Genomic DNA, 24007 nt, shown 5'->3' with positions numbered 1-24007 from the left:
TTTCTCTAATTAAATTTTAAAAATGACCACAGATATTATGAAGGTAGGCAGAGTCAGAAGCTGTCCCAGTTCATCTGCTTGTGGCACAGACCTCAGTGGCAAAGGGATTTTAAAAGAAAAAAGTAGTTAAGCTGAGCACTGATAACTCGTGTTTGTAATCCTTGCTGCTCAGGAGGCTGAGATCTGAGGATTGCAGTTCAAAGCCAGCCCAGGCAGGAAAGTCTCCAATTAACTACCAGAAAAAAGCTGGAAGTGGAGCTGTGGCTTGCAGTAACCTTGAGCAAAAAAGTCCAGGGACAGTGCCCAGACCCTGAGTTCAAATCCAGTAGAGAGAGAAAAGCGGGATATGGTGCTTCCTGATTCCCTCAAAATGTGCATTGTGTTCCTGCTAAGAGAATTATAAAAACTAGGAGACTTCCTGCCTTTTTTTTTTTTTGGTGGGGGGATGTTATGGGGCTTACACTGTCCCTCAGCTCTTCAGCTCAAGGCTAGTGCTCTACCACTTAAGCCACATTGCCATTTCCAGCCTTTTCTGCTTATGTGGTGCTGAGGAATTGCACCCGGGACCTCATGTATGCAAGGTGAGCGCTCTGCCACTGAGCCACCCTCCCAGCCCCGTGCTCTACCTTTGCTTTCTGTTGGTTAGTTGGTTGGAGATAACATAGACTCTCCTACCGGGACTGACTTTGAACTGAGGTCCTCAGATCTCAGCCTCCTGAGTAGCTAGGGTTTCAGGCGTGAGATACCACTCAGCATCTTCCTGCCTTTTATGTACTTACTCTAGAAGAGACCTCAAATCAAATTGAAGTTGGAGTATAGGGTTACTTTGTGTTCTGGTGAGAGTTCATAACAGATAGTAGTACATCCTATTGGAGCTCTGCAGAAGGGGACGTTGTCTACAGTAACTTCCAAGCTTGATTTTATGAAACAGTAAACTCCAAAAGTTATTGGGGCTGGGTACCAGTGGCTCACACATGTAATCCTAGCTACTCAGGAGGCTGAGATCTGAGGATCATGGTTCAAAGCCACTGGGGTAGGAAAGTCCAGGAGACTCTTATGTCCAATTAACCACCAGAAAACTGGAAGTGGAGCTGTGACTCAAAGTAGTAGAGCATTAAGCAGAAAAACTCAGGGACAGTGCCCAAGCCCTGAGTTCAAGCCCCATGAAAGATACTGGGGCCCAATGTGATATTGACAAGATTTCATTTTGTTAATTAACCATTAAGAAGAACTCTCTTGGGACTGGGGATGTAGCTCAGCGCTAGCACCCTTGAGGCCCTGAACCAACCCAGCACCACAATAAACAACTCATTATTCTTTCTTAGTTCCACAGGGCAGCAGTTATTCAACTTCACTTAGAGCCCCAGATTTGAAAGAATTAGAGATAGGCTTTGACTGGGTAAGATTTGTAGGAACAATTCAGTATTAAAAACATTCAAAACAAAGCTGAGCACCAGTGGATCATGCTTGTAATCTGAGCTCCTCTGAGATCCAGAAGATCATGTTTTTATGCCTCCAGCAGAAAAGTCTGAGGCGCTTTTGTTTGTTTGTTTTCGTTTACGCAGTGTTCTATACCTTGAGGCGGAATGGCTATGAATGGGTTTCTGAGTTTCTGTCTCATCATAAAGATGGTATCAATCAGTTCTAACTTTTTTTTTTTGGCAAATTCTTTATTGTGATTAAGTGATTACATATTTTCACAAATTTTACAGTATTGTGGGATAGTGATGCTTAGTTAAATTCACAAACACATTCTAACTTTCATGGGGCAAATTGTCTATCGTGGTCTATAAAGTTTGTGAGTTCTATGAGCTTTGACAATACAGTTATTTCTTCCACATTGGGTGATATTTACATTCCTTTAGTTCTGTCTTTTTTTATGTTCAGTCATGGGGCTTGAACTCGGGGGCCTGGGCGCTGTCCCTCAGCTCTTCAGCTCAAGGCGAGCGCTCTCACATTTGAGTTATAGTGCCACTTCCAGTTTTCTGGAGGTTTATTGGAGATAAGCATCTCAGGGACATTCCTGCCCGGGCTGGCTTGAACCGAGATCCTCAGATCTCAGCCTCCTGAGTAGCTAGGATTACAGGCATGAGCCATGAGCACCCAGCAAGTCTGAGAATCTTAACACCAAAATAATGAGCAAAAAGCCTGACTGGATGTATGGGTCAAGTGGGAGAGCTCCAGAACAGTGTGTGCAGTGTGTGTGTGTGTGTTCCTTATCCTCAGGAGTAAGGAGCTCTGGCCTTTATCCATGGCTCCTCAGAGACATCACTACATCACTTTGAGCCTTGAGTCTGTCCTGACTTCTCTCTGTTCACCTGGAGCTTTGAGGCACACCAGAGGCTGATGGTGGTTTGTGGTGGGAGCTTTGACTCCACCTTGGAGAGGCTGAAGACAAAAGGTTATGTAGGAATCATCATGTCTCCATGAGTGAGTCAAGGAAAAGCACATCAAAGCCCCACTGAGCTCTTCCTGCTGGCACGGCCTCAGACACATCATCGTACATCATTACCAGAAAGTGAGTGCTGTCTGTAGTCCACTAGGAGAGGGTACCTGGGAGCTAGAACTGTGCCCTGAGCACGGTTGTCCGGTCTTGCACAGTGAGTTCTGTACATCTGATCCTGTGGGAAAGCTTGGTGAGTCCTGAATTACAATTGGTGCCATAGAGAGAGGTGGGAAGAAGCTGGGGTGTCTAAGCCTCCAGCACTCAAGTGGCATACTCTTAGTTACGAAGATGACTTACACTTGATCTCTGCCTTCGAGTGTCTCACATGCCGATGGGGAAGTTTCCGTACTTACCCAGAAAGCAGAAGTAGATAGCATGGAGGGCAGGCTGGGGGTGTAGCTCAGGAAAGCTCCTTCTCAGTATGCATGAGGCCTTGGCATTCTCTGCCCATCCCAGCACAAAAATAGAAAGGGGGCATGTATCTGTGGTCCCATCACTCAGCAGACAGGTTGATGGAGACCAGAGTGTTTCAGGTCAGTCTGGAACATAGACTTTAGAAGGAAGAGGGGTGTGGTAGGAGGAGGGGGAGGAGAGAGAAAGAAAGGGAAATGAGGAGGGAGGAGGCTGTGGACCTTTGGGGAGGGTGGCACCAGGGGTTTGCCCTGTGAGTTGAAGAAAACTTGAATTGTGGGTATGGGCAAGAAGGGCACTTTTTGGTGGTGGTGGTGGTGGTTGTGGGGCTTGAACTCTGGGCCTGGGTGCTGTCCCTCACTTCTTTGTTGTTGTTTTTTTGTCAGTTGTGGGGCCTGAACTTGCTGCCTGGGCGCTGTCCCTCAGCTCTTCAGCTCAAGGCTAGTGCTCTACCACTTGAGCCACCGGGCTACTTCCGGCTTTTTTCTTTTTTCTTATGTGGGCTGAGGAACCGAACCCAGGGCCTTGTGCATGGGAGGTGAACACTCTACCACTGAGCCACCTTCCCGACTGTCCCTCACTTCTTCCACTCAAGGCAAGTCCTCTGCCACTTGAGCCACAGCACCACTTCTGGTTTTCCTGCCCGGGTTGACTTTGAACCACGATCCTCAGATCTCAGCCTCCTGAGTAGCTAGGATTACAGGTGTGAGCCACCAGCACCAGGCTCTGAAGGGCACTTTCAAAGGAGGGTATAGCATGAGTAGTCACAGAGCTAGTATTAGGGCATTTCCTCGGGGAACAAGAGGTGATGGGGAGGACCAGTCCCTACTCCTGAGAAATTCCTCCCTGTAGATTCAAGGACAGGAGACACCACCCCTCCAACAGTCCAGGTGACATGGATACCTGCCGCTCTAATCCTAGCCTCTCAGGAGGCTGAGACCTGAGGATTGTAGTTTGAAACTAGCCTGGGGAATAGCTCAGGGGTAGAGTGCTTGTCATGAGTTCTAACCCTGCTTCCTAAGAAAGTGGAAAAAGTTATTTCTCTTAAGACAAACAGCCAGGTGCTGGTGCCCACACCTGTAATCCTAGCTACTCAGAAGGCTGAGGTTGATGGCTTGAAGCTAGCCAAGGCTGGAAACTCTTGAGACTCTACAATTAAACACACACACGCACGCGCACCAGAAATGGAGCTGTGGCTCAAATGGTAGAGCACTAACCTTGAGCAAAAGAAGGTCAGGGAGAGCATCCAGGCAGTAAGTTCAAGGACCTGCACCAAAAAAAAAAAAAAAAATGACCAAGTGCCAGGCACTTTGTCACCTGACAGGCATCCTTAGTCACGCCTGTTGAGGGGAATGCACACAGAGCTTGGCCATGACCAGTTCCACAAGGCAGTGGTGCATTGATGGTTTTGCACAGTGATAGTCTGGAAGATGATAAGAATCCAATTCCTATTGCACAAATCAACGGGGCAGCAAAAAGCATTGTGGGGAGTCTACCATCTCCAGCCACAGCCCCCAGCACAGGGCAGAGGGATGGATATCCACATCTATGCTGGTGTAGAATAGAGTGCTTCACACGAGTTAGGATCTCAGCAGATAAAAATCAGTAGTTATGTGCAGGAAATTAAAACCAGGAAAGAAAGACCCTTGGGCTTCAAGCAACAGGCCCAAGTCAGAAAATGAGAGACAGCAGACGGCTCTCTGCCCGCGTCCCGGCCAGCGTGGACTCTCCATGACCAGACTGCCCAAGCTGTGAGCAGTCAGGTATGCCTTGCATTTATTGGTATAAATAGAAATGGGTACAGCCCCATCGGAAGATAATTTACTAATATCTATGGAAATGAAAATCCAGGCGCTTTTTGGCCATCTGTTACTATGAGTATTCGGATGTTGGCCAAGACACCCACAGAAGTAGACGTGTGGATTCATTTTTCCCCTCTCTGTAATAAGGTAGAAGTAATTTGATGTCCAAGGGAATTCTGGTTAAATAAAAATAGTCCATCAGTGCAATGTTTAATACAATGAAGGGACAGCTCAGTGTGTATTCATGGGAAACCATTCTATAATCTCTGAAGATAATATCTGGACTATAATGTCTCAGTGGGTTGTGGTGATTCAGTCTCTGAGAGGGTTGTTTGCACTGATTGATGAGGACTACTTTATTGTGTGTGTGTGTGTGTGTGTGTGTGTGTACGTGCACATGTGCACACATGCCTGTACTGGGTCTTGTGCTCTTACATAGCTTTTTTACTCAAGGCTAATCCTCTACCACTTGAGCCACAGCTCTGTTTCTGGCTTTTTGGGGGTTAATAAGTCTCACACTTGCCTACCCAGGCTGACTTTGAACTGGGATCCTCAGATCTTGGTCTCCTGAGTAGCTAGGATTACAGGCATGAAACACTGGTGCCTGACTTCAGGTTTTCTTATTGAAAGACAAAAATGCTATTGTAGGGCTGGGAAGGTGGCTCAGTGGTAGAGCGCTTGCCTCGCATGCATGAGGCCCTGGGTTGGATTCCTCAGCACCACATAAGCAGACAAAGCCAGAAGTGGCTCAAGTGGTAGGGCGCTCACCTTGAGCTGAAGAGCTGACCAGAGTTCAGGCCCCACAACTGACCAAAAAAAAATGCTATTGCATTGCCCGGTTGTTGAGTCACTATTTCTGGCTATAGATACACAAAGGTTTAAGAACTTTTTTTTTTTCTTTTTCTATTTTTTTTTGGGTCCAGTAGTGGGGCCTGAACTCTGGGCCTGGGCACTGTCCCTCAGCTCTTCAGCTCAAGGCTAGCGCTCTACCACTTGAGCCTTTTGCTTATGTGGTGCTGAGGAATCGAACCCAGGGCCTCATGCATGCAAGGCAAGCGCTCTACCACTGAGCCACCTTCCCAGCCCAGGTTTAAGAACTTAAGGGGGAGCCAAATGCAGTTCTCTGCGTGCTAGCTGCAATTGTGGTAAAGATCAAATACTTATTCAAATGCAGTATATTTTCTGCTGGAGGTGGGGAGAAGTACAGTACTGGATTTACTGACCAGCTATTCCCTATCACCATTGAGAGGGGGGACCTTGCTTTGTTATAATGCATCTAATTCAGTACATATTTTCCTGGATATAGACTTTGAAATAATACCAGTCCTGGTGCTTGAACTCAGGACCTGGGTACCCTCCCTGAGCTTTTTGTTGTTGTTGGTCTTGGGGCTGGAACTCTGGGCTTGGGTGCTGTTCCTGCGCTCTTCAGCTCAAGCTGAGCACTCTACTGCTTGAGCTACAGTGCCACTTCCTGGTTTTCTAGTGGGTTATTGGAGATAAGAGTCTCACAGACTTTCCTTCCGGGGCTGGCTCTGAATTGAGATCTCAGATCTCAACCTTCTGAGTAGTTAGGATTACAGGCCTGAGCCACACGTGTCCCTGAGCTTCTTTTGCTCCAGGCGAGTGCTTGAGCCACCAGAGACTTCTGGCTTTTTCTGAGTGGTTTATTGGAGATAAGAATCTCTGGCTAGCTTCAAGCCAGAACCTTAATCTCAGCCTCCTGAGTAGCAAGGATTACATTACAGGCGTGGGCTCCAGCCCTTGGCTGTTTGTCTTAAGAGAAATAACTTTTTCACTTTTTTAGGGAGCAGCATTAGAACTCAAGACCTTACACATGCAAGGCAAGCATTCTACCCCTGAGCTATGCCCCAGGCCCTCAAAAGAGTTTTAATCTGCCTGATGACCCTTACATTTGAATTTATACCTCTGACTTCCCAAATTCAAATTTGCTCTGCCTAATTAAAATTTCCAATTTGATATCTCAAGCTTAATATACCCAAACTAAGATTCTTGGCTCATGCCTGTAATCCTAGCTACTCAGGAGGCTGAGATCTGAGGATCCAAATTCAAAGCCAGCCAAGACAGGAAAAGTCTGTGAGACTCTTATCTCCAATAAACCACTCAGAAAATGGGAAGTGGTTCTGTGGCTCCAGTGTTAGCTAGCCTCAAGCTGGAGAGCTGAGGGGCAGCCACCACGCCCAGAGTTAAAGCCCCAGGACCAATCAAAAAACAAAACAAAGATACCAAATCCTCCTTCCCTCCCTCCTTCATCCCTCTCCCCCTCCCTCAGCCTCTACTTTCTTCCCTGTGATAGTGTTTTAGTTCATCAAGGGACCATCTGTGTAAAACCTTTTGTTAAATTTTTCTCCAGGTAGGATATTGCCATCATTCCCATTTTGCAGAAGAGAAAACTAAGGCTCAGAGAGGAGAACTGCCTCTGAAGTCACAGACAGAATTAGCTACAGTACTAACTAAGGCCATTTAGATTCAGGCTCTACTTAGCTTTGAGAAAATTGCCTGGCTTCCTGGAAGCTCCCATTGCTTCCTTCCAATTCTGTTCCAACCTAGGTGGAAGATTGCAGTGAAGATTACCTGAAAGACTGCATAGGAAGGACCTGGTCCTGGAGTTCATCTCGATCTGCTATTGTGCTGTGCTATTTGTACCCCATGGTGATTCGGGACAGGCGGGAGTGGCGGGCCCTTTCTCTGCTCAGTATCCAGGTTGGAGAACTCAGTGTTGGGACCTTGGTGCCTGGAAAGCCACACGCCTGTGTTCTTCCAGCTTCTTTCTTGCTCCTCGCATTGCACACATGCTATCATGCACAGATGTTTGTTCTGTGGAATTTCCAGCTTGGACAGGAGAAAGGAATGTATAGTGAAGCCCACAATAGCCAGAAAAATAATCCAGCCTGGCACCGTTCCCAGGGCCCTGTGTCCCTGGGGTTGTCTTGACCCAGGTCCACACCCAGTGGCCTTCTCACTGTCCAGTGCTCTGCTGATCTCCCAGAACCACCCTCTCAGGACAGGATGCACATCACCAAGACTCTAAGGCAAGTGAAGAGACAACAGAAGTGCAGACAGTCAAGACTGCTGTCTGGGCACTGGTGGCTTAACCTGTAATCCTACTCAAGAGTCTGAGATCTGAGGATCACAGTTCAAACCCAGCCCAGGCAGGAAAGTCTATGAGACTCCTTTAATTTTATTTTGTTGTTATTGTTGTTGGTTGATTGTAGGGGCTGAACTCTGGGCCTGGACGCCGTTCTTCAGCTCTTCAGCTCAAGGCTAGCTAGCGCCCTACCACCTCAGCCACAGCACCACTTTCGGTTTTTTTCTACTTACGTGGTGCAGGAATCGAACTCAGGGCTGCATGCACGTGAGGCAAGTGCTCTACCACTGAGCCAACTTCCCAGCCCTATGAGACTCTGATCTCCAATTAACTACCATAAAGCCAGAAGTGGAGCTGTAGCCCAAGTGGTAGAGCACTAGCCTTGAGCAAAAAAAGCTCAGGGACAGTGTCCAGGCCCTGAGTTCAAGCCCCAGGACCACCACACACATACACACACATGCTCACAAGGCTTTCAGATGGAAAAGACTGGAATGCATGGAATGCAATGATGTTATATTGTGGAAAAGAACTTGTATTTTGTCTATGTGCTGTGAATTTGCATGAAGCTGAATTTAAAGGTGAAGCACTAATTTTGTGGAAGATACCTCATAACCCCATTATTTAAACATTGGCATGGTTCTTGCTGGCTGCTTTTTGCCAGATTTTACAGTGAGTCTTGGAAGAAAAAAAAAAAAAGATTTGAAAAAAACACACAACATGGCCAGAAAAGGAATAGCTTTAATGTCAGACTCAGGGCCCGCTCACTGGCCAGGGCTCTGCTGGTCTCCCAGAACCACCTGCTCCCAGGACAGGATGTACATCCACAGGACTCTAAAGCACGAAAGCTCAGTGAGAATGCTCAGTGCCTGAGTTCAAACTCTGAGAGACACACGCACGCGCTCGCACGCACGAAAAGAATCCAAACACTTCGGCAGAACAATAAAAAAGGTGCTTTGAGACTATCTCAGGAATCCGTGAAACTCCATCCATCTACTGCAGTGTAGTTCATTTAAGACTTTCCCCTGAAAAGACAGAACCACCTCCTGGCACAGGGTTACCTATGATGCTGCTTCCCCAGGACCGGTTCACCACACGCAGCCAGCCAGGCACTCAGAGACCAATGTAACCATGGTCGAAGGGAGCTCCGACTGTTCAGACTGGCAGTGAACCTTGGCATCATCCACACCATGCTTTTTTTTTTTTTCCTTTTGTCAGTTGTGGGGCTTGAACTCGGGGCCTGGGTACTGTCGCTGAGCTCTTTTGCTCAAGGCTGAAGCTCAGCAAAGTCTCATGGACTTCCTGCCTCGCCTCCTGAGTAGTTCGGATTACAGGCGTCAGGCTTGTGCTACCCCACCCGTCTTACAGGTTGCTTTTGGGTTTTTTGTTGTTGTTTGTTTGTTTTTGGTTGGTCGTGGGGCTTGGACTCTGAGCCTGGGCGCTGTCCTTCCGGCGCTTCAGTTCAAGGCTAGTGTTCTACCACTTGAGCCATACTACCACTTCCAGCTTTTTCTGCTTATGTGGAGTTGAGGAATCGAACCCAGGGTCTCATGTATGCAAGGCAAGCGCTCTTACCACTGAGCCACCTTCCAGCTCACATGTTGCTTTTCTAAGCATGCAAAATTCAAGAGTTTCAGGGTCACCGGGCACCTGGCTCATGCCTGTAATCCTAGCTACTGAGGAGGCTGAGATCTGAGAATCTCGGTTCAAAGCCAGCCCAGGCAGGAAAATCCGTGAGAGTCTTACCTCCAATTAACCACCACAGAGCCAGAACTGGCGCTGTGGCTCAAGTGGTGGAGCACTTGCCTTGAGCTGAAGAGCTGAGGGACAGCGCCCAGGCCGAGTTCAACCCTCTTGACCACTATGGTTGTAGAGGCTTCCATTGAATTGCAGAGTAAAGCCTTTGATGTTAGGCAGTGCGTGACAGGATTGGAACCTGGGAGGAAGCCTATGACAGGGCCATGCCGAAGTGAAGCGTAAGCTAGAATGTTGGAGGGGCCAGGAATGTGGAATGAGTAGAACCAGCTCAACACGAGGCCACGTCGGCTGTCTGCCAGGCTGTGGGGTGTGGCTGCCCACACCTGCAGAAGCCCACGGAATAGCACAGTGTGCCTTGAGGGGCCAGACGTGGAAGGATATGATTCACATTTGCCCTTCTGGGTTTGGTCTTGCTTGGTCTAATATCTTCCCTTTGAGGATGGGAATGTTAATTTTGTGTCACTGTGTCTGAGAAGTATGTAACTTTTTGTTGTTATTAGTTGTGAGGTTTGAAATCTGAACCTAGGCACTGTCCCTGAGCTCTTTTGCTCATGGCTAGTGCTCTAGTACTTTGAGCCACAGCGCCACTTCCAGTTTTTTGGTCTAACCACCAAAAAACTGGAAGTGGCGCTGTAGCTCAAGCGGTAGAGCGCTTGCCTTGAGCTGAAGAGCTGAGGGACAGTGCCCAGGCCCAGAGTTCAGGTCCATGACCAGCAAAAAAAAAAAAAAAGTCTCACAGAGCCAGGTGCCAGAAAGTCACTGAGACTCTTTATCTCCAATTAACCACCAGAAAACCTGAAGTGGCCCTGTGGCTCAAAGTGATAGAGTACTAGCTCTGAACAAAAAAGCTCAGGGACATCACCTAATCCCTGAGTTCAAGCCCACAACTGACAAAAACAAAAACAAAACAGACTTTCCTGCCTGGGCTGGCTTTGAACAGATCTCAGCTTGCCTGAGTAGCTAGGATTATAGGCATGAGCCATCAGCACCTGGCTTCATGCAGATTTTTCTTTCCATTGTTCTTATTTTTGGCCAGTATTGGGGCTTGAACTCAGGGCCTGGGCGCTGTGCTTGAGCTTCTTTTGCTCAAGGATAGTACTCAAACACTTGATTCACAGTGTCACTTCTGGCTTTTTCTGTTTATATGGTACTAAGGAGTCAAACCCAGGGCTTCATGCATGCTAGGCAAGCATTCTACCACTAAACTACATTCCCAGTGCATACATATTTTTAACCAATGCTAAGTATAGGATTTTTCTAGCTCACTCTGTGAAAATACTGCCTAGCCATGCCCATAGCAGATGATTTGGTGCTATTCAAATCCTGATTAAAGGTCAAGTCTTCTGAGGTACTTATTTTTCATTTTTAAGATTATTACTGGGTCATTTCTGAATATTTCATTTTTATGTAGGCATAAAACTTCGTTCTAAATAGTGCATTAATTGTGTCTTTTTCCTCTTCATTAACCCTTCGAGGAGTGTGAGGTTTAAGTGAGCCAGTCCTAGTAATCCTAGTCCTAGCTGCTCAGGAGGCTGTCATCTGAGGAGCATGGTTTGAGGCCAGCCTGAGCAGGAAAGTCCGTGAGACTCTTATCGCCAATTAACCACCAGAAAACCAGAAGTGGTGCTGTGGCTCAAGTGGTAGAGTGCTAACCTTGAGCTGAAGAGCGCAGGGACAATGCCCAGGCCTAGAGTTCAAGCCCCACAACCAACCCCCAAAAAAGTTTTCAGCTGGGCTGGGAATGTGGCTTAGTGGTAAAGTGCTTGCCTAGCATGCATGAAACCCTTGGTTTGATTCCTCAGTACCACAGAAACAAGAAGTGGCTCTGTGGCTCAAGTGGTAGAATGCTAGTCTTGAACAAGAAGCTCAGGGGCAGCGCCCATGCCCTGAATTCAAGCACCAGGACTGGCAAAGAAAGAAAGTGTCAGGGCATTCCATGTCAGCCACAACTCCCTATATGCTTTTATTTTTTCTCTCCTCAGGTTTTGGTCCCCACATATTTTATTTTGTTTTTTTTGGGGTCCGGTCATGGGGCCTGAACTCTGGGCCTGGGCACTGTCCCTCAGCTCTTCAGCTCAAGGCTAGCGCTCTACCACTTGAGCCACAGCGCCACTTCGGCTTTTTTCTTTTTGCTTATGTGGTGCTGAGGAATGGAACCCAGGGCCTCATGCATGCAAGGCAAGCGCTCTACCACTGAGCCACCTTCCCAGCCCAGGTCCCCATATATTACTGTTTTGTTTTTTGTTTTGTTTTGTTTTGTTTTTTTGCCAATTCTGGGGCTTGAATTCGGCCTGAGTGCTGTCCCTGAGTTTCTTTTGCTCAAGGCTAACATTCTATCACTTGAGCCACAGCCCCACTTCTGGCTTTTTCTGTGTATGTGGTACTGAGGAATAGAATGTAAGGCTTCATGCATGCTGAGCAAGCACTTTACCACCAAGTCACATTCCTAGTATATATTTTAAACATTTCCAGATCCTTTCTAATACCTAATTACAATATAAATAAGGTGTAAATAGTAGCTACACTGGTCTAGGGCTATGGAGTTGGCTTGCCCTGGTTTTGGCCCTCAAAGCTGAAACCAAAAAAATGTAGTTCTGTTTGTTGTTTAAGGCATAATGACACTGGAAAGTCTACAAGTTCAGTCCAGATGTAATTTGCTTCCCCAAATACTTTCCACTGTGGTTGGTTCAGTCCAGGAATGCCGAACCTGTGGATAAGGAGAACCAACTGCATCCACAAAACCAGCCCTGTTCCACCATTTGACCACGTGTTCATCAGCAGAAGGGCCCGTAGTGCCTCCTGCTGCCGCTATCTGTACACTGCATCATGCCCAGTTACATCAATAATGCTGGCAGCCTCTGAGTTGTGGTTCCTCCAACCCCTGACCCTTTCATCTTCACAGCCTGGCTGGTCAAGTTCTTACACCCATTGCACCCGAATCCATCTGACAGCAGAGCACACTGTCACTGGACCTTCAGGACAGCTTGGGGTCCCTGCTTCAGCCCACAACTCCCCTTCCCATTGGTGATGTGAAAAACTAAAAAGTACTAGTGAGCCTGGATTTGATCTGGGAGTTCCAGCTTCTGTACTGTCTTCCCTGCAAACCGAGGGACTGGCTCATTCTGCCCTTAGATGTTCCTGATGTGTCTTCTAGTTGAATTTTGGACTTCTAATGCATTATTACTGAAGTGTAGATATTTCCCCTGCTACGTTCACATATACATCTCTCAGCATGGCCCTCTCCCATGAGCTCTGTAGCTGTTAAGTATCTTTTTCTTTTTGGGGGGGGGTCCAGTTGTGGGGCCTGAACTCTAGGCCTGGGTGCTGTCCCTCAGCTCTTCAGCTCAAGGCTAGCACTCTACCACTTGAGCCACAGCACTACTTCTGGCTTTTTCTGTTTTTGTGGTGCTGAGGAATCGAACCCAGGGCTCCATGCACGCTAGGCAAGCACTCTGCCACTAAGCCACCTTCCCAGCCCTACTCTTACAATTTTGTTCAGGTGACATCTTCATTTAACAGTCCTGGCTTCTACCCACAAAATGTCAATTGTGTTCCCTAGTTATTGAACCTATACAAAAAACAAACAAGCCTCCCCTCACACTTCCATTGACCCCAAGGAAAACATCACTGTCCTTGCTTAAGGATGGCCAGAGCAAAGAAAAACCTAAACATAAGGTGGTACTAAAAATGTTCTTCCAGTACTGAAAAGTGTTGGGGGTAAAGCTCCGTGGTGGAGTGCTTACTTAGCACGTGTGAAGCTCTGGGTTCAATTCCAAGCACCACAAAAACAAAAATAGCTTCCTTCAAAGGGAGAAAAGCTCCACTTAGGTTCAGTATTCAAATGTCAAGGGTGTGGGCCAGATAGCATTTCTCTTCCAAATAATGTAGTCATTCTCCACCCTGCTTTCTGCCTTGAGGCTGACCTACAGGGATTCCGAGAGGATTTGGAGCGTGCTTTCACTTATTTTTCCTGAGGGGGGGTAGGTTAGGATCGTGGGGATAGAGCATGTGTGCTAGGCAAGCATTCTACCACTGAGTTATGCCCAAGTTTCCATGTTCTGGTTTCTGGTTTAAGTCCAAGGAAGAGATCAAGGAAACAGATCAGAGCATTGGGCAAAGTTAACAGCCTCGCTTGTAATCCTAACTACTGAGGAGGCTGAGATCTTAGGATCAAAGCCAGCCCGTGCAGAAAAGTCCCTGTGAGACTCTTACCTCCAATTAGCCACCCAAAAGCCAGAAGTGGGGCTGTGGCTCAAAGAGGTAGAGCGCTAGCCTTGAGCAAAAAGCTCAGGCACAGGAGCCTGGGAAGGTGGCTCAGTGGTAAAGCGCTTGCCTTACATGCCTGAGGCCCTGGGTTCGATTCTTCAGCACCACATAAGCAAAATAGAAAAAAGCCGGAAGTGGTGCTGTGGCTCAAGTGGTAGAGTGCTAGCCTTGAGCTGAAGAGCTGAGGGATAGCACCTAGGCCCAGAGTTCAGGCCCCACAACTGGATCCAAAAAACAGAACAAAAAAAAAATACTACATTGGCCTGGAGGTGGTGCCCTTGCTATCGATCTGGAAAAGCTAGACCAAGGTTAGATGAGTCTGGTAAATGAATGGAAGGGATTGTTAGAAGACTGGTTGGACCTTTCCACCAGCCCCCAGAAGACAGCAGGGACACTGTCAAGTTCAACAGTCCAGCTACATTCTCCAACTGTTCAAGATTCATCATGAAATCTGTTTTGTTGGTTGTGGGGCCTGAACTCTGGGCCTGGGTGCTGTCCCTCAGCTCTTCAGCTCAAGGCTAGAGCTCTACCACTTGAGCCACAGTGCCACTTGCAGCTTTTTCTGCGTATGTGGTGCTGAGGAATCAAACCCAGGGCCTCCTGCATGCCAGGCAAGCACTCTACTGGCAAGTACTGAGCCACCTTCCCAGCCCTTGAAATGTTTCTACTCCCATACCCTCAGATCCACAGTGACCTGGCTTTTACATACACACTGATTTCTTCTTAACCATTCTGGGCTGGGCCAGGTGGAGCCTGTAATCCCAGCAGTCAGAAAGAGGAGGTGGCAGTGTCTTAAGACCAGTCTGGGCTACATAGTGAGCGAAAGAAGGAAGGGAGGGATGAAAGAAGAGGGAAAAGAGGGAGGGAGGGTGAGAGGAAGGGAAGAGAAGGGAAATAGGGGAGAACATGCCAAATCTTTACCATAGAACCTTCACAAGTCCTAATTTGCAAGTCTGGATGCAGATGGCTACTCAGGAGGCTGAGATCAAGAATCACAGGCCAGGGCTGGGCATGTGGCTCATGGTAGAGTGCTTGCCTACCATACATGAAGTCCTGGGTTCGATTACTCAGTATCGCATATACAGAAAAAGCTGAAAATGGCCCTGTGGCTCTAGCTTTGAGCAAAAGAAGCTCAGGGACAGAGCCCAGGCCCTGAATTCAATCCTCAGGACTGGTTAAAAAAAAAAAATGGCCAAAGCCAGCTTGGCGAGGAAAGTCTGAGACTCTCCAATTAACCACCAAAAAGCCAGAGATGATGCTGTAGTTCAAGTGATAGAGCGCCAGCTTTTTTTTTTTTTTCTTTTGGTCAGTCGTGGGGTTTGAACCCTGGGCCTAGGCGCTGTCTCTCAGCTCTTCAGCTAAAGGTGAGCGCTCTACCACTTGAGCTACAGCGCCACTTCTGGTTTTCTGGTGGTTTATTGGAGATAAGAATCTCAAAAAAATCCTGGCGCCTGTGGCTCATGCCTATAATCCTAGCTACTCAGCAGTCTGGGATCTGAGGATTGCAGTTCAAAGCCAGCCCAGGCAGGAAAAGTTCATGAGACTCTTATCTCCAATAAAACCACCCAAAAAAACAGAAGTACAACACCACATAAACAGAAAAAGCTGGAAGTGGTGCTGTTGCTCAAGTGATAGAGCGCTAGCCTTAAGCTGAAGAGCTGAGGTACGGTGCCCAGAGTTCAGGCCCCATGACTGACCCCCCCCCCAAAAAAAAGTCTCATGGCCTTTCCTGCCCAGGATGGCTTTGAACCATGATCCTCAGATCTCAGCCTCCTGAGTAGCTAGAATTATAGGTGTGAGCCACCAGCGCCTGGCAAGTGCCAGCCCTTAGTTCAAGTCCCACTACAAGCACAAAAGAAAATAAAATGGAGAATCAGCCAAGCAGGGCACAGTCCTACATAACTGAATCACATTAGATGTAACCTGGCCATGCCTGGTCTGGAGGACAATATGGTTATGTATGTATGTATGTATGTATGTGTGTGTGTGTATGTATGTATGTATGTGTATGTATGTGTGTATGTATGTGTGTGTATGTGACATGTTTACCCAGAACAGAGAAGGGCAGATCTATTTCTTCCAGTTTGGGTTCAAGCATACCTAAACCAGCCAAAGGGTAGACAGCTTCCCGCCCCCCCCCAGCCTCTTATTTATTTTAGAAATTAAGAAAGTTCTCTATGCCTTGGGCATTCGCTGACAAATGTGTAGCAAGTTTCATTCCTTACCTTGTCCTTCTGCTAAAAAATAAAAAGGCATTTATTTCATGATCAATCTATAACATACATTTGCTTTTGAGCAATGCAAATAAATGTTTCATAAAATTCTAAACCTCCAAAGATATTGACTTTATAGTTTCCTGGCTGAGAAAATGGCATTGGGAAAAGTGAGAAGATAATGAAACTGCTGAAATTATTTGAGGCAGCTTAAATTGATCAGAAAATAAAAATATTTTGTCCCTATCTTGCTTGGTGAAAATGACCTATTAGGAAGACTAAACAGAGCTTTGAAAAGTCTGCACCTGTTTCATTTTCTATTAGATGACTGTTCACAAAGCAGGCAGGGCCAAAGACAGCAGCTCAGGCTGGGCATGATGGCACAGGCCCATAATCCAAGAACCAGGGAAGCAAAAGCAGGAAGGTAGAAGGTTCAGGGATAATAAGGGCTGAACAGAGTACCTACCTCAAAAAAAAAAAAAAAAAAAAGGAAGGGGGGCTGGGAAGGTGGCTCAGTGGTAGAGTGCTTGTCTAGCATGCATGAAGCCCTGGTTCAATTCCTCAGTACCACATAAACAGAAAAAGCTGGAAGTGGTGCTATGTCTCAAGTGGTAGAGCGCTAGCCTTGAGCACTGAGAGGCTCAGAGACAGTGTTCAAGCCCTTGAGTTCAAGCCCCAGGACCGGCAAAACAAAACAAAACAAAAAAACACTTTCTGGACACCAGGCACTACTGGCGTATGCCTATAATCCTAGCTATTGAGGAAGCTGAAATCTGAGGATCATTGTTTGAAGCTAGCAAAGGCAGGAAAAGTCTTTGAAACTCCTTTTGCCAATAAACCACCCAAAACAAAACAAAAAGAAGAGCCAGTGGTGGTGCTGTGGCTCAAGTGGTAAAGTGCTAACCTTGAGCAAAAAAAGCTCAGGACAGTGCCCAGGCCTGAGTTAACTTTGAAGTGATTAATATGTTTTTCATTTCTGACTTCTACTTTCCTCATCCCTTTTTTATGTCTACAATCAACCTCTTATGCTTGGCTCACTGAAATACTTATTCTGTGTTATGGAATAAAATTGGCACAATTTTTAGAGTTAAAAATCAACTCAAGTGGGGGTGGGTGGGAAGGTGGCTCAGTGGTAGAGCGCTCACCTTGCATGCCTGAGGCCCTGGGTTCGATTCCTCAGCACCACATAAGAAAAAAGCCGGAAGTGGCGCTGTGGCTCAAGTGGTAGAGCGCTAGCCTTGAGTTGAAGAGCTGAGGGACAGCGCCCAGGCCCAGAGTTCAGGCCCCACGACCAGACTCCCTCCCCCCCAAAAAAAATCAATTCAAGGGCTGGGAAGGTGGCTCAGTGGTAGAGTGTTTGCCTTGCATGCCTGAGGCCCTGGGTTCAATTCCTCAGTACCACATAAGCAGAAAAAGCCGAAGTAGCACCATGGCTCAAGTGGTAGTATGCTAGCTGTGAGCTAAGAGCTGAGGGAGAGACAGAGTCCAGGCCCAGAGGTCAGGCCCCACAACTGACAAAAAAAAATACATATATTTTCCTCTAAAGCTATACATTTTATGAAGAACTTTCTGTGTCTGTGTGTGTGTGTCCCGCTATGGGAGTTTGAACTCAGGACCTTTTGCTCTTGCTTGGCTTTTTGACATAAGGCTATTGTTTTACCACTTGAATCATACCTCCCACTTCTTGCTAGTTCATTGGAGATAAGTCTTACAGATTTTTTTTTTTTTTTTTTTGCCCAGGGCTGACTTCAAGATCCTCAGACCTCAGCCTCCTGAGTTGCTAGGATTACAGGTGTGAATCACCAGCGCTCAGCTTTCTATTCCACCCAGCCTGAACCTCCAGGTTCTTGTTTCTTCTTTATTTTTTGCCAATGCTGGGGCTTGAACTCAGAGCCTGGACACTGTCCCCCAGGTTCTTTTGCTCAAGGCTAGCACTCTACCACTTGAGAGCCACAGCCCCACTTCTGGCTTTTTCTGTTTATGTGGTACTGAGGAATCAAACCCAGAGCTTCATACATGCTAGGCAAGCACTCTACCACTAAGCCACATTTCCAGCCCCATGCCCAGGTTTTTGTTTTTTGTTGGTCACAGGACCTGAACTCTGGGCCTGGATGCTGTCCTTAAGCTCTTCAGCTTAAGGCGAGTGCTCTACCACTAGAGTCACAGCGCCACTTCTGGTTTTCTGGGGGTTCATTGGAGATAATAGGCTCATGGACTTTCCTGCCAGGGCTGGCTTTGAACTGTGATCCTCAGATCTCAGCCTCCTGAGGAGCTAGGATTACAGGTGAGCCACTGGTGCCAGCCCCACCCAGGTTTTAAAGCATCCTTTCCACGTGGAGGTATAGCCTATAACCTTCTATTGGAACTGAGGTACCAGGCTGGGCCTCCCTTGTGGCTAAACACTGGACTAAGACACATACACTGAAACCTTATTGTTTTGTCCATCATGGGTCTAGAACTTGGAGCCTGGGCCATGTCCCTGAACTCTTTTTGCTCAAGGCTAACATTCTACCACTTTGAGACACAGTACTACTTCTGGTTTTTCTGGTGGTTAATTGACGATAAGTGTCTCATGACTTTTCTGCATTGGCTGGCTTTAAACTGAGATCTTTAAATCCCAGCCTCCCGAGTAGCTAGGATTACAGGAAACACAGCACCTGGCTCACTGCAGCCTCTCCCTCCCCCCCCCCCCAACTGAGCTCAAAGCCTGGGCACTGTCCCTGAGCTTCGTTTGTTCAAGGCTAGTGCTCTACCACTTGAGCCACAGTACCACTTCTTGATTTTGTGTGTATGAGGTACTGAGGAATCAAACCTAGGGCTTCATACATGCTAGGAAAGCACTGTGCCATAAGCCACATTCCCAGCCCCACTGCAGCCTTTTAATCCATCCATCCATTCCATCCACCTCCCTAGCTATATCTATCTTGTGTTGAGGATTGAACCCAGGACCTCTTGTACTAATTATGTGCTCTATCACTCACTGTCCCTCTTAAGTTTCTATAACAAGAACAGAGAGCTGCTTTGTACGTAGCATGGGCGCTGCAATAAGGCCAAGCTGGCAGCTTGCTGTCTTCATTGGTGCATTTCTACAGCCTGACTTTGGACATTTCCTGGCTGCAAAGCCCAGTACCTAGCTCAGGTACTCTCAGAACTTAATGAAAGCTTAAAGTGGGCAGTATTATTATTATTTAACCAAGGATCCAACTGAGAATTGGTTCCAGAATGGCTGTGGGCCACAGTTCAGAGTTAGAGGGGCATGGACAGTAGGTGTTATGACTGTCTTGTTTGTTTTTGTGAACTCTGAGCCTGGGCGCTGTCCCTCAGGTCTTCAGTTCAAGGCTAGTGATCTACCACTTGAGCCACAGTGCCACTTCCGGCCTTTTCTGCTTATGTGATGCTGAGGAATCGAACCCAGCACCTCATGCATGCAAGGCAAGCACTCTACCACTGAGCCACCTTCCCAGCCCTTATCTTTTTTTTTTTTTTTTGTTGGTTGTGGAGTTTGAACTCGGCCCTGGGCACTGTCCCTCAGCTCTTCAGCTTAAGGCTAGTGCTCTACTACTTGGTCACAGCGTCACTTTGGGTTTTCTGGTGGTTTATTGGAGATAAGAATCTCACAGACTTTCCTGCTTGGCTGGCTCAGAACCACCATCCTCAGATCTCAGCCTCCTGAGTAGCTAGGATGTCTTGTCTTTTGAGGCCAATGATGGTAAAGACAGTGTACCTAGGTTAAGGTTGGAGACAGACAAATGCACACTATGAATGTTCCATTTTTTCCCCAGGGGCATAACCAATTTTGTAGAATCAGCTGTGTCACTTGGAACTAAAGGCAAGTCTTTGGAAGTGTGGTGGAAACCAAGGGGCATCCTTGCATGAGTGAGTGGAAGCTCAGGACCCAGGACAGTGGGTGATGTGGGTTGGGTGAACAGGACAGGCAGCTTCTTGGACTTCTATAGCTCACATCTGGAGGTCTGCCTGAAGCTTGCTGAGCCAGCAAGCAGAGCAAAGCTTCTTCAGCAGACCCAAAGTGCACAAATTATTGGGCCCCAGGATTCTGTGTAATTCCCACCCATCCACCATGCTCCAAGCCCAGGCACTGGATGTACAGAGGCCAAAAACCTCCAAAGGATCATCACTAGGAAGGAGGCAAACAAAACCTTGTTCTCAGCTAAGAACTATTCTGCTTATTTGAGAATTGCTCTTACTTTGTCGCTGGGCTTTGAGAAACAGAAAGCTGGGTGACCCAGACCTGGGCAGTTTATCAAGTAGCCATAAAGGCCTTCCCCAGAGAGGCAAGACCTAGACAAAGGTAGGGCTGACCAGCCCTGGAAAAGCGCAGGAGTGGTGTGATTTCAACCAAGTCTCCTCCAGTCACGCCTCCTCAGCTCTCAATCATGGCCTTACGTAGAACTCGGCACAACCAAGTTACTGGGAATGCTGGGTTGACAGCCACATGGCGTAATGACAGTGACGTCAACTATGGGAGGAAAAGTTATCTACCCTGAATTCACACCTGCTTTTCCCACCAACTATTCTCTTACCAGCATCACCCATGCAACATAGGTATCTCTCTCTCTGGTGCTAGTACCGGAACTTGAACTCAGGGCCTGATACTGTCCTTTAGTTTTTTCACTCAAGACAGGTGCCATACCATTTGAACCACAGCTTACTTCTGCCTTTTTTTTTTGCTGTTCATTGAAAAGAAGAGTCTCACAGACTTTCCTGCCTTGGCTGGCTTCAAACCTTGATCCTCAGCCTGAGAATGTGGCATAGTGGTGTAGTAATTACTATAGTGCTTGCCTAGCATGCATGAAGCCCTGGATTCGACTCCTCAGTACCACATAAACAGAAAAAGCCAGAGGTGTGGCTTCAAGTGGTAGAGTGCTAGCCTTGAGCAAAAAAAGCAGCTCAGGGATAGTGCCCAGTTCCTGAGTTCAAGCCTCAGGACTGGCAAAAAAAAAAAATATATATATATATATATATATATATATTTTATATAGATATGTACACACACACACAAACATACACACAAACAAAACCAAACCAGACCACCAAACACCTCGATCCTCAGATCTTAGCCTCCTGAGTGGATAGCATTACAGACATGAGCCACATGGCTAAGTGTAAACACTGTGGCATCTACCTATGAACTAAGTTTACAATGAAAGGAGGACTGTGCTGCTAGATCCACTAACCTCAGTATGCACCCAACAAACGGAACAGTGGAACAGCCTACGGAATGCTGGGCTTCCGAGGTCGATGGAAGGCAAACAGCCTGAGCACTCAGATTCCATTTACATCCAAAACAGTTCTAGAAACAGCCACATCCTTCTGAAGAACTCCTCTTCTGTTGCTTGCATCTAAAATCTCTACAGCATTTCCCCTCATGTGCCATCTACTATATTTTTATTGTTTTTGTCAGTCGTGGGGCTTGAACTCAGGACCTGGGTGCTGTCCCTGAGCCTCTTTGTGCTCAAGGCTAGTGCTCTACCACTTGAGCCACAGCACCACTTCCAGTTTTTGAGAGGCTTATTGGAGATAAGAGTCTCCTGGGGACTCTTCTGCCCAGGCTGGTTTTGAACCACGGTCCTCAGATCTCAGCTTCCTGAGTAGCTAGAATTACAGCTGTGAGCCACAGGCGCCTGGCCTATTGTATTTTTAAAAGGTTATTCCCTCCCATTTATTTATTTATTTTGGGGTGCTGATTCTGGGGTGTCTGGGTGCTGTCCCTGAGCTTTTTTGCTCAAGGCTAGTGCTCTATCACTTGAGACACAGCTTCACTTGTAGCTTTAAAAAAAATGCTTAATTGGAGATAAGAGTCTTGTAGAAGGGGTTGGGAAGGCAGGTCAGTGGTAGAGTGCTTGCCTTGCATGCCTGAGGCCCTGGGTTCCATTCCTCAGCACCCCATAAGCAAAAAGAAAAAAGCTGGAAGTGGTGCTGTGGCTCAAGTGGTAGAGCGCTAGCCTTGAGCTGAAGAGCTGAGGGACAGTGCCCAGGCCCAGAGTTCAGGCCCCACGACCGGAACTCCCCCCCCAAAAAAAAAAAAAAAGAGCTTCGTAGAATTTCTAGCTGGGCTGGATAACCTCAGACTTGGGCAGTTTCTCATGATCCTCAAATCTCAGCCTTCTGAGTAGCTAGAATTCTAGGCATAAGCCACCAGGGCCCAGCTCCCATACCCATTTCTAATCTCTATTCCCTACAGTACGTAGAACACTGTACTTTTCATGGTGTAAGACACAGATTGTAAACTCATGCTCTCTGGCTTATATCTGTAGAACATACATTTTAATCAATCTGAAGTGTGCATATGTGTGTTTGTGTATGTATTTAAATGATTTATACCAGGCATGGCAGTACTTGCACTTAGGAAGCTGAAGGAGAATCACTTCAGCCCAGGAGTTTCATATCATACTGTAATATGTAGTGAGACCCTGTTTCCTGGAGAAAAAAAAAAAAAAGGATGTGGTGGCATACATAGTAATCCCAGTGGAGGCACAAGCTAAGACCTTATTTTGGAAAAAATGAAAAGCAAAAGACCATAGTAGCCAATAATTAAAATTCAAAAGATTTCAATGAGATCCATACTTACTTCCATCTTTCCCTGAAGATTTGGCCTGCATTTAAACAGTGGTCCTTTTAAAAAAAAAAAAAACACAATAATTTATTTTGCTGGTCTCAGCTTCCTGAGTAGCTAGGATTTTAAGCACGTGACATATATTTCAATAAATATGTGCTTATAAACTTCTCTTTTTTCTGTCTTTTTGGTGGTGCTGGGGCTTGACTCTGGGTGTTCCTAACCTTTTGGGTTAAAGACTAGCATTCTACCACTACTTGAGCCACAGCTCCACTTCTGGCGTCTGCTGGGGCTGGCTTCAAATGAGAATCCTGATCTCAGCCTTCTGAGTTGTTGGATTACAGGCATGTGCTCTTGGGTTCTCTCTCTGAGACAGTGTCTTAAGTCCAGGTTGATACAGAATTTAGAATCTTACTTCAGACTCCAGAGCATTGGAATTACAAGTAGGAACTACTGCCTGGCTAAGAGAAAGGTTCTATAAAGCAGGGTGTGGTGATATTGCGCTCTTCTGAGGCTGGTGGCACACCCGATTAATCCTAGCTACTCAGGAGGCTGAGATCTGAGAGTGGCAGTTCAAAGCCAGCCCAGGCAGGAAAGTCCATCATACTTTTTGTTGTTGTTGTTTTTTGTTTATGTGGTACTGAACTCAGGGCCTCATGCATGCTAGGCAAGCACTCTACCTTTAAGCCACCTTCCCTGGCCCTTCCCAGCAGGCTCTTATTTCCAATTAACCACCAGAAAAATCGGAAGTGCCTGTGGTCCAAAGTGGTAGAGCAGAGCGCTAGCTCAGAGACAGCGCCCAAGCCCCAAGTTCAAGCCTCAAGAGGACAAGCAAACAAAACCCAAACCCCTGGATTATATAAGGAGTTCAAAGCCAGCCAGGGCTACAAGGGGAGACCCTTTCCCAAAGAAAACAAAACACTGCTCCAAAAAAGCTGCGTGCCAGTGGTGCACACCTGTGACCCCATCTCCAGTGGTGCACACCTGTGACCCCATCTCCAGTGGTGCACACCTGTGACCCCAGCTCCAGTGGTGCACACCTGTGACCCCATCTCCAGTGGTGCACACCTGTGACCCTATCTCCTGTGGGACACACCTGTGACCCTATCTACTGGGGAGGCTGAGATCTGAGGAGCATTCCACGAAGCCAGGCCGGGAAGCAAGTCCAGTAGACTTTTATCTCCAATGAACCTCCAAAGCCGGAAGTGGATCTCTCTACAAACAAAAACAAACAAAACAGAAACCACGTTCCCCTGGCCAGGGCTGATGCTGAGCGCCCCGCCCGTGTCCCCGACCTGGGCGCCTCGGATCCCGTCCGGGTTCACTCCGGGGCCAAGCCGAGACCCCGGGGAGGGGGGAACTTGTCCGAAGAGAAGTTGGATCGGCTTCCCAGCGGGACAGGGTGGCCGTGGGCGCGGGTGCGGGCGGCGGGGC

Source organism: Dipodomys ordii, unplaced genomic scaffold (assembly GCF_000151885.1).
Source record: "Dipodomys ordii isolate 6190 unplaced genomic scaffold, Dord_2.0 Scaffold7, whole genome shotgun sequence".
Taxonomy (NCBI): domain Eukaryota; kingdom Metazoa; phylum Chordata; class Mammalia; order Rodentia; family Heteromyidae; genus Dipodomys; species Dipodomys ordii.
This window is presented reverse-complemented; position numbering follows the sequence as displayed.